Genomic DNA, 11,782 nt, shown 5'->3' with positions numbered 1-11,782 from the left:
GCCATTACTTTTAATGGCAAAGACCGCAAAGACTTTTGCACCAACCTTACCTGTGCAGGTTACCAATTTTATTGTTTCCTGTTTTATCTTTCCTGTATTTCTTTTGAAAACAACAACAAAAAGCATACACAACAATAACATATTTATGTATGCTTGACTCTCCTCCTTCCCTTGTGTGTAAAAGATAGCATACAGAACACCTTTTTGTATGTTACTCTTTCACTTAACAATACACACAAACAATTGTTCCATGTCTCTTCATAAAGATCTTCCTTTTTTGTGTGCTTGTTTTTAAATGGTTGCTGAATACTTTAATGTGTATACGCCACAGTCTAACTAACTCATCTCTTATGTGTGGGTATATAGATGGTTTTTAGTGTTTTGCGATTACTAACACTGCTGCATTACGTTTATGCATATGTATTTTTGTATTGTCAGAGGTGTAACTACGGGGTAAATTCCTAGAGAGTGGAATTGCTGGGTTGAAGGGCAATAGGCACATGCAAGTTTTGTTAGAAATTGCCAAGTTTCCTTTCATACAGGCTATACAACTTTGTTTCCACCAGCAATGTATGAAAATGATTCCTGGTAACACTGCCATGGAGTGTGTTGTTAGGATTTTGATTTTTGTCAGCCTGATGAGTGAGAAATGGTATTTTGTTGTATCTTTATTTGCATTTATCTTACTTGGAATGAAGTTGAATGTTTCAGAGCTGTTGTTATATATTCTGAGGAATTGTTTGTTCATATATTTTGCTCATTTTTTTCTATGATTTTTGCTTTTTAAAATCAACTTTTAGAAGTTCTTTAAATATATTTATATCTTTTTTACATTTTTCTTAATTTACACACAAACACACTTACCCACCCACACATGTGCCTCTGCAAGTATGGGGTTCTTAACATTCTTTAAATATTTTTTCCCAATTCTTTGTCTTTTGACTTACGATTTTTTTTCGCTAGTTGAGCTGCCTTGTTCCAATTGGTCTGCTAAGCATGCATTACCTATTTTCTAATTGTCAGAAAGGTGCTGGACATGCTGATGTGTCCTGTATCTCACAGAAGTTGGCTGCAGGAAGAGAAGCTGTGATTCCTGGAAACTAGGACACTCCAGAAGTTCCTTTTTTTTTGGTCTTTTTTCACTCTCTAGGAATGTGGTTTCATGACTGTTCTACTCTTTGATAGCCTGCTGCATTCTGCTTTCAGACTATGGGGTGTTTCTCTGAGGCTCTTTGTGTTTTTCTCATCTGAAACTCTTACTTGGCCCTGACTTGTCATTGATACCAATTCTGGTACCATCTATAGATTTAGTGAAATAGCCATTCATGTTTATTTATTTTTCAGGTCCCCAGGCCCCTGCTCTGCCTTATGTTTAGTTTCTGATAATTTTGACTCACTTCTACCACATTGTTTTATGTTTTCTATTTTTCCTTTCCTTTTCTTTTTCTTTCTTTTTTTGAGACAGTCTTGCTCTGTCGCCCAGGCTGGAGCCAACGTTGTGGCGTGATCACAGCTCACTGCAGCCTCAATCTCCTAGGCTTAAGCAATCCTTTCACTTCAGCCTCCTGAGTAGCTGGAACTAAAGGCATACACCACACCCAGTATGAGGTCAAGCAACATTGCCCAGGTTGCCCTTGAACTCCTGAGCTCAAATGATACTCCCACCTCAGCCTACCAAAGTGCTGGGCTTACAGGCATGAGCCACCATGTCTGGCCTGTTTTCTATTTTTTCTACTTGTCTGTTTCTTTCTTTCTTCTCTGGTCTACTTTTGGGCTGATTCTTTTTTCTTTGTTTTTCTCTTTGTACTTTAACAATTGTAAACTCTATTTTCATTCTAATTAGAAATTTTGACACAAACAGTTGACTTACTAAAGTCTAAAGTTAACCAAAATCCTTATCCTCTTTCTGAACAATATATAAACTATGTCACTTTAAGTGTTATAGTACTTTCCCAGCTAATGTTATTTTTGTCATGTGTTTAAGTTCCTTCTGATCGTTAAAACTCTAGAAGACGTAATTATTACTGCTACATCTTAAACAATATTTGTTTAGATTTACCTACATATTTACTACTATCTTTATGGAATGATGCTAAAGCATCATTAAACATTTAGTGTTTAAAACATTTCATTGTAAACGTTTGTAATATTTAGTTGCAAAAACTAAATATTTGTAATCTTTAGTTTTAAACATTTGTAATAAAATGAATGATTTAAGCATCCAACTTAACAATGTATACAAATATTAGAATGAGTTCAAAGGAAACAGAAAGAAGGAAATACAGAATATAGAATATATATTTATATTATATATTTTAATACCCACAAATTCAAAGTCAGCATGGTATGTGATTTTCTCGAGGCAACATATAATTATGTATATCATACGCATATGTGTTATATAAGGGATTTGTCACAGAGAATTGGCTTTAATCAATTGTAGGACCTGATTAGGCAGTCTCTGTAAGCCTCTTATCTTCAGAGAGGTCAGGAAGGAAAGAGGATGCAAAGTGAGGGAGATGAAGAGCAAGCTGAGCCCCACAAGCACAAGCTGGAAACTTGTGAATTTGGACAGAAACTTATACCAGTTCTTGGTGCTCTGACCTTAGCAGCATGAGTGTCTTGCAGAACATGATGCCCTTTGTCATAAAGCTAAACATACATGTCTGGCTCACCATGCAAAGAAGCTGAAGGAGAATCCAAGGGAAGGTAGGGCAGTTGCAGGCCCCAAGGTGCTTCACATCAATGAAGTGAGTCAGCAAATCAGCAACAGTGTGTTTCAATTACAAATTCCAAAATTTCCCGAGACTTTCCTTGTTACCCACCCTACCTGGAAACATACAAGAAAGGGAATTCTACAGAATTTGCAACATGTAGCTTATCCTAATCAAATTGACAAGTTCCACTGCCATCAGAAAACGTTCCTTCTTGCATCACAAACCTGTAATCTAAGATTACTTTTCTTCAGCTTGAAACATAATTTGTAGGATCTCCTTTGGTAAACATTTATTGATTGAAATTCTTGGCTTGTGTTTGTTTGAAAATTCTTTCCTGACATTAGAAAGATGTTTTAATGGGGCATACAACTCTAGATGAACATGATAGATATTTTCACTAACAAGTTGAAGATACTTTCCCCACTGCTTCAGGGTGCCATTGTTACTATTGGGCATTCAGCTTTTAGTCTAATCATCATTCCTCTAAAATAAGGTTATTGCTTCCTCTAGCTGCTTTTAAAATCTCCTTCTTGTCTTTGGTATAAAGTATTATCACAATCACGTGTCTAGGCATGTATTTCTTTGTATTTTTTTGAGCTTGGGATGTGTTCTACTTTTTGAATCTGATTTATTAGCATTGGTAAGTTTCGTTTCCATTATTATTCTTATTTTTACATATTGTCTCTACTTCATCATCTTTTTATTGTCATTCTGGGCTTTCAACTGGTTCTATGTTAGAACTATATGAGTTTACCTTTTTTGTTTTTGTCTTTAAAATTTAATTGCATTGTGCTTAGAGGCTGTGACCATTGGCATTCTTTGAAATGTGTTAAGACTTGCTTTATCATTCAGGTTGTTGATTTGAAAAGATCTGAAAGTGAAGTTGTTTTCTAATTTTGTCTCATGTAATGATTTAAGTATTTTTCTATATAGAATTATACTTTATAAAAATTGAAGGCAGTGATCATATGCCTTCAATTTTTATGTCTATTACACTTAACAAATCTCAACAATGCATACTTGTATGTTTGGCAAACTATGATTCTAGTCCTAGCTCAGCTACCTACTAGCTAATGTTCTTGCGGATGTCTTACTGGGTTCTTATTGGGCTCTACTGGAAAGTCTGGGTACCGGTTTGCTCCAGCATGAGAAATAACTTGAAAATTACTTGGAAAATAACTTATTTTCCTTAGAGTCTAGCTTTCCTGTTTAGGATGTTTCAACTGTGTGCAAACTGGGATTCCTAGTATATTGGTAATAAAAGTGAATTTAACTTAAAAGGAGCCTCGAAAATTTGGTATGAATTTTCACTGGTGCTGGGTATGTATTTCTTTCGTTGTTAATTATCTTTCCAGAATCTGGAATGCACAACAATAATGTTCAAAGTCATGTTTAAACCCTGTTTTGTCAGCACGATAGTCTATTGCAAAATCTTTTTTTGTGTGTGGCTCTTCTTTTATTTCTTGTTTTCAGTTTTTTCAACAATCTTCTCTTTTTGTTAAAGACTTACAAAGCAAAATCTCAAAGAAAAGAATGAGTGGCTAAATGAATCCCTATGAGTGAACAAATATGATGCTTTGGCCAGTTAGGCCCAGTCACAATTGACACTTTGTGTGGTGGAGACCAGAGGACCAGAGTCACCATTCCAGAGGATTAAAGTTTGACTCTTAACTTTACAATAGGATAGTGATATTCTTGGGGCACAGGAAGGACAGACTCACAAGGCAACTGTTTTGATAACATTCCAGAGACTACCTATGAATTCTCTGTGCCTCCAGTCGGGGGTAAGAGGCCACCAGGACCCTGGACACCCTTTCTTGTTTCAGAGCAGCTTGGAAATTTTCTTGGCCTGCTATTTAGCGGTCATCCTCCCATACCTGTGAGAGAGTCTTCATCTGAGTTGCCCAATCCTGTTCATTTTGGAAACTACAAAAATGATGGGTGGAGAGCAATGAGCTGGGATACTTGGCTGTAGAAGTGTTGGCCAGAGAGTTGACAGATCCTGTAAAGTCTTCATGCAGTACCAGGCACACAATGAGCTCTTATTTAAAATCACTTATCACCATCATTGCCATCAGTATTGCAGCACTGATAGAATCCTGTTAGTGCATTGATGCCAACCACTCCCCTTCCCCTACCTCAGGTGATGTTTATCAACATTGGGTACATTTGGGGCATTACTTGTTTTGTTAAAAACACCTAGATTAACTCTCTCATATTGCTCCCTCCCTCTCCTTTCTCTTTTTAATAAAATACAAGCTAGATATAGAATTAGGTTTATGGTGGGGGAACCCTTTTTATTTGAATACATTGAAGAATTCACAGCAGCTTAGCCAAGATGTACCCACTTCCTCCCATCACTCACATGATTATGCTAATTCAGAAAAACTGTGTTGATGCACTATTAAAAAGCATGATCTGTTTTCAGCTTGTGGGTAAAGAGGAGAGCAGCAGCCTTTAGTGGCCGTGTCAGTTTTGCCCATATTATTATGTGCAGATGTGCCAGCTGCCAGTAGGCATTTTCTCTCTGATAGCGCTAACCACTTAACCGTGGGTCAGCGAGGTGCAGCTCTCAGCCAATGGATCTAATTGCAATCCTTCTATGTTCCCTGTGATTGCAGGTTTCTCCAGCTCTATAAACAAATAGTAATCAACTAAACCTGTTACCTTGAGTAGAGATGTCACGATATGAAATATTAACTGTTCAAAATACAGTAATGATGGTAAAACTGTATTTGTTTCTGGAAAATAAAGAACAAAATTTTAAAAAAGAAGGAAAAATCAGAAGCCCAAGAATTGGAATTCTGAAGGGCCCGCGGGCTCTTTTCCCTTGACATAATGAAAAATTGCATATGTATACGGCATGTTTTATGTGGTCAGATACAGCGTAAATATTGTGTACATCTTTTGCTGAAGTAACAATGCATTAGCAGCATCACAAATAAGCTCAGCCTCAGCATCTACATTTTTATGACATTTTTATGTTAATGCAAGTCAAACTTATGTTTTGTGATGTATCTAATCCACCCCAAATTAATCCATTTGTATTCCTATAATCCAATCAGCTCTAGCCTCCCCTGCTGAAAAGTTAGATATAAAGTCCAAGGCAGAAATATGGCAGTATGTCTGGGCACAGGGAGGCCTTGCTTTTAGGAGATAATTTTCTCTTTTCGCACATGGAGGCAGTGTGGGTTTAGATGGGTAGCTCTGGGTAGGGGCAGTGGAGGAGCAGGGGTGGAGGAGTTATCCTATGGGTTAAAGCTACCAGTGTTAATAGTACAATGTCTTTGTACATTTAATTTAATTATCTAAAATTATTTTTGATGTCATTCAGTAACTTCCAACTGATAGTCTCTGTCATGTTTTCTAATCTCTGTGCCAGGATTCTATCAAGTACTTAATGTATGCTAGGTATTGTGCTAAGCATTTGTTGAATATCTGCTGGGTATAATGTATGTGCAACATTTACTGAGTATTTACTGTGTAGAATGTGTATGCCAGAGTTGGAGACCAGCTTTCGCCCAGAAGTTCTATTTTGCCCATATCAACCCACAAAAGATGGAATACCCATAGGAACTTGTTCAGAAATTTTGGATCATGGTGCAGTGCCCTTTCTTGATTTTTCTGAGACTGAGCTGGAGATAAATAAATACCTCCAGGAAAGTGACAGAGAGCTATTTAGTGTAGTGGAAGAAACACCAGACTATAGTATCTTGAATCTAGATGGAAAAGCATGTTGATGAATAGCCCACACTTTCCAAATTAAAGAAGACATAAATAAATGGAAAGACACCCCACATTTATGGATTGGAAGACTTAATATTTTAAGATGTCAATACTACTCAAAGTGATCTACAGATTTAATGCAATTCCTATAAAATCTCCAATGTTTTTTTTTTTTGCAGAAATAGAAAATCTCATTCTAAAATTCATAATTCACATAGAATTTTAAGGGACCCCAGATAGCCAAAACAGTCCTGGAAAAGGACAAAGCTAAATGATTCACACTTCCTGATTTCAGAACTTACCTAATCAAAACAGTGTGGTACTGGTGTAAAGACAGCCAGATAAACCAAAGGAATAGAGTGTGGGGTCCATAAATACACTTTTATACATATGAGGTCAAATGATTTTGAGAAGTATCAAGATCTTCATTGGGGGAAAAGACAGTCTTTTCAACAAATGGTGCTGGGAAAACTGGATATGTACATGCAAAAGAATAAAGTTGGACTCTTACCTAGCACCATATACAATCATTAAATCAAAATCGATCCATGACTCAAATGTAAGACCTAAACCTATAGAACACTTAGCAGAAGACATAGAACAAAATCTTCATGCCATTGAATTTTGCAATAATTTCTTGGAAATGACACCAGATGCACAGGCAACAAAAGAAAAAATAGACAAAATGAACTTCATAAAAATTTTACAACATTGTGCGTCAAAAGTATCAGATATCACCTCTGGTAGGAAAAAAAAGACACTATCAATAGAGTAAAGAGGCAAGCCCACAAAATAGGAGAAAATATTTGCAAATCATGTATCTGATAAGTACTAATATCCACAGAATATAGAAAACTTCTAAAACTCAACATTGAAAACCCAAACAACCCAATTCAAAACTGGGCACAGGACTTGAATAGATATTTCTCTAAAGAAGATATGTGAATGGCTGACTAAGCACATGAAAAGGTGCTCAACATCACTAATCATTAGGGAAATGCAAATAAAAACCACAATGAGATACCTTATACTCACTAGGATGGCTACTGATCAAACATACACAGAGAAAATAACAGGAATTGATGAAGATGTGAAGATGTGAATCATGGAGATGTGCATCATTGGTGGGAATGTAAAATGCTACAGATGCTGTGGAGAGTAGTATGGTGGCTCCTCAAAAAATTAAAAATAGATTTACCATATGATCCAGCAATTCCACTCCCAAGTATATATCCAAAAGAATTGAAAGCAGGGTCTCTGAAAGATACTTGTACAACCATGTTTATAGCAGCGTTATTCACAATAGCTAAAATGTGGCAGCACAGCGAGTATCCATGGACAGACGAATGAGTAAGCAAAATGTGGTTTATATATACAATGGAATATTATTCAGCCTTAAAAAGGAAGAATGCTTCGATCTATATCTATACTACATTAGAAATGAACCTTGAGGACATTATTTGAAGTGAAATAAGCCACTGCCGAAAAGACACATACTATATGATTCCACTTCTAAGAGATACCTAGAGTAGTCAAAATTATGGAGACAGAAAGTAGCGTGTTGGTGGCCAGGGGCTGAGGAAAAGGAAAATGGGGAGTTGTTTAATAGATAGTGGTGATTGTTGTAAAACAATATGAATGTATTGAATGTCACTGAATTATACACATGCAAACGGTTAAGATAGTAAATTTCATGTGATTTTCCCACAATAAAATAATTGGGAAAAAGCCTATGCTTTTAGTAGAAATGCTATACAATCAATATGCTGTGGTAGGGTTCAAATTCCCTACGGCTTCACTTACCAACTTAGGAAAATGACTTCACTACTCTGGGACTTGGTTTTTTTATCTATGAAATGAAGATAACATAACTCATTCGGTTGTTGAGAAATATTGAGTGAAGGTATTTAAAATAATATCTGGCACTTAGGAGGAACTTAATCTATGTTAGTTACTGGCATTGTTATTTATAGAGTTTTCGAAGTTTAAAACAGTGAGAGTTCTTTTGGCCAAGCTTTTAAAATTTAACAGATGAAGAGAACTGTGGGTCTGAGGCCCGGAAGAGCTAAATGCCTTACTCACAGTCACACAGCTACATGGGATGAAGCCAGTATAAGAATCTTGGTCTCCAGACTCCTAGGACAGTGCCTTCGAGTGCATCTGACTGTCTTTTTATTTTTGTTTCTTTTTTTTTTTTGCCGAGAAGTACAAATGTAGGGCATAATATAAAAAGCCTGTATCTTTGTGACTGCCCTAAAGCATGTAGCTCAGGACAGGTGATCACTGGCCACCTCTTAGCTTCGTTGCTCTTGAGACGCAGGTGCAATGTGTCCCCTGGCAGCCTTTGGTGATGGACATCAGGACCAAAGCCAGCGGGCATGAGCCCCTCCCTCCATCTCTATCCTGAGTAGGCTCTTCCCCAAGCACTTCTCCCAGCTGCCCCAAGCTCTGCTGATATTTAGATGAAGCAGCTGACATCTACCTGGAGGATGTCTGGAGGAGTCCAGGAGCTTTCAGGAAACAAAGGATACAACTCCCATTTCTACTGTTTTTAGAGCTGGGTCTGCACAACTCCAAACATCTTGGCAGAGTTTGATCAATCAAGTTCTAGTGGGCAGAGAAAGGAAAGAGGTCACAATTTAGACTGGAACCAAAGACTGAGGATTTTTTTTTCCTTTTGTTCCATAATTTCGGCTCCCTGTAGAAATGGCCTCCACTTGTGTGTGATTTTTTGTCCCTCCACTGCTTTAACCCTCTTGATTCATCTCATGCCTTTGCCTGTGAGGTTATAAGGTTGCTTTGACCCTGTCAGGAAATTGTAGGACGGAGACTCCTGCCAGCTGAGACCACAGCATAGGACTATCTTCCTTGAGCTCTCTGTCTTGATACAGGATTGGAATCTTCTGTCAATTTGCATGTAGCTTCAGTGGGTCCATGTGGTTCATATTCAGGGGAACAGTGTCAGTTATTTATATGAGAGGAGAGAAAATGGTGGTGGTGGCAGTGGTGGTGGTGGCAGCGGTGGTGTGTGTGTGTGTGTGTGTGTGTGTGTGTATATGTGTGTGCAAAGGTGGGGGTGGGCTTGAAGGGATGGAATTGGCTAGAAAATCTGCAGTGGGCTCTTTTCTCCTTTAACACTGATGCTGGGTAATTAGCAAAATGCGCACAGGGTTTTATCCATATTCATGCGCCCTTTCTCACAAGCATAAACAATCCAGTCTCTATTATTTCCTTGCGTGTGCAGCTCCCCCCTCCCTGCCACCTGCAGAGTCCTGTGCTGCTCTGTTCACATCATTCGGGCTCTGGCTGGGGGTGGGGAAGCTTCCCCTGGCTGGGGCGTGGGCGTGGGTGGAGGACTCCACAGAGAGCAGAGGAAGCAGGTCTTCTCCAACGCAGCATCTGTGGCAGGCTGGAAACTTTACCAAAGTGCATTCACAGCTATGATTACACACAATCTTTAAGAGGGCCCTGTGGAGTAGGTAGGGTTGCATAATTATTGCTGTGTGAAAAAATAGAAAATGAGGCACAAAGATGGGGCTCTTCATTGGTTTGCTCTTCCAGATTCATTTCCCCTTGCTGCTTTGCCTGGCTCTTTGTTCTGGTAGGCTGACCTCAAGGGACCCCTTCCTCCCCTGTAGATTTGATGTGAGATTAGACGGCACTAGGAGGTAGAGGTTGAGGTTTTATTACAACCTGTGTGGTGGTGGCAGTACCTGTGTTTCAGTAGATAGCCACATTGCTATTGGTGGCTGCTTTTCCACACCTCACCTTCCACTATTTTCAGCAACCTTTTTGAATCATCTTGCCCCATTCAGATCCAGGGCTGTTAAAGACTTAGTGTGGATGCCAGCCCCTTTGCCATTTCTTACTGGTTCCCTGAATTCTCCACACATATCTATAAAAAGCCCTTTCCTGCATTCTTCTCTATTAAACTCTTGAGTAAGCAGCTGATGCCTGCTGGGACCTCAAATGGTAAGATGAGTGGCTTGCCAGTTACCACACAGCTAAGTAGGGATAGCCCAGAATTCCTCCTTGTTCATCTGGATTGTTTTTGTTAGGTCACGATGTCTCATCACTGCATCACTGGTGTCTTCTTCGTTCCTTCTCAGCAGGCTGTGAAACCACCAGCAAATAAGAGATTTGGATCCTGTCCCATCTTTCCCACTCTTTATGAATATTGGATTTCATGGTCTGACTTCTTTGTAGAAGCAGGAACCCAAGCGTGGGCATAGACAGTGTGAATGGTATGAGAGAAATTCAGTTTTTTTTTTTTTAACCTGTCTGTTCTGTCATCTGAGGAAGTACCACATTTATGAGTGCAATGCAAGGAGATGTGGGTGGAGTCGTACAGTCAGAAGTAGCAGATGACGATCATGTCCATTCACTTTCAATTCTAATCTCTCCGTGCACTTGGGGATTTGCTAGCCTCTCTGAATTCAGCATTTGGGAGGTGTGATCACTGCATTTTCCTCTTTCTACATACATGATGTGAGAGCAAGCTGCCCACCCAAACACTCTACTTCATGATGCAACAGGGTGAGATCGGTCTCTACCACATTCATCTGACTTAACAGTCCCCACTCCTCTTTCCCTCACCTGGTACACAGGTGGAGACAAGCAAACCACGTACTTCAAGGGATTTCCAGGGTGAAAGGCAGAAGGAAACTGCACTATGCTGCTCTGTTTTCTTTCTTTCTTTGAAAGGAAGTTCAGTACAGAAGTGCACATCCTTTACACTCCAATTTGATAATTATTTACCAGATGCTTTCTGTGAACCTAGCACATGACAGGTCCTAGAAGGGATATTGAAGGAGCATATGGCATAGTGTTTGCCTTCAAAAGACTTACATGCTTATTAGGGAAATATGGCTAACATGGGAAAAACCCCAGGCAGACGTGCAAGACAGTTTATGTGCAAAAACTGAAGGCAAGCAATTGCTGCATGACGTACATGACTGTGACATAAAGAAGATAGTCATGAAGCTCTTGGGGAAAGCCTCATGAAAGAGATTCCAGAAGGAGTGGAAGAATTTGGACACCACTGGTCATTGAATTTGTTAGGACTGCAGACTTCTTGCCTTTGGGGCTCAGAGTTCCTTTCCTGGAAGAGACACAGACATGCCCTGAATTCGGTCTTTATAGCCATGTGTGTCTTCTTCTCCATAGTTACGCCATTGCCCAAGCTGCAACCCTTTCTGGCTTAGGTAGTCTTCTCTTTCTGCCCTATGTGACGGAAGAAGTGGATGGTGACAGCATGCTTCCCAGTGGTGGGTAAAGTATTTCCACGAAAAGCCATTTATATCCAGACACTTGGTTACTGAGTTTATTCTTCCCCAACA

Source organism: Cebus imitator, unplaced genomic scaffold, assembly GCF_001604975.1.
Source record: "Cebus imitator isolate Cc_AM_T3 unplaced genomic scaffold, Cebus_imitator-1.0 Scaffold175, whole genome shotgun sequence".
Lineage (NCBI taxonomy): Eukaryota > Metazoa > Chordata > Mammalia > Primates > Cebidae > Cebus > Cebus imitator.
Note: the sequence above shows the minus strand (reverse complement) of the source record.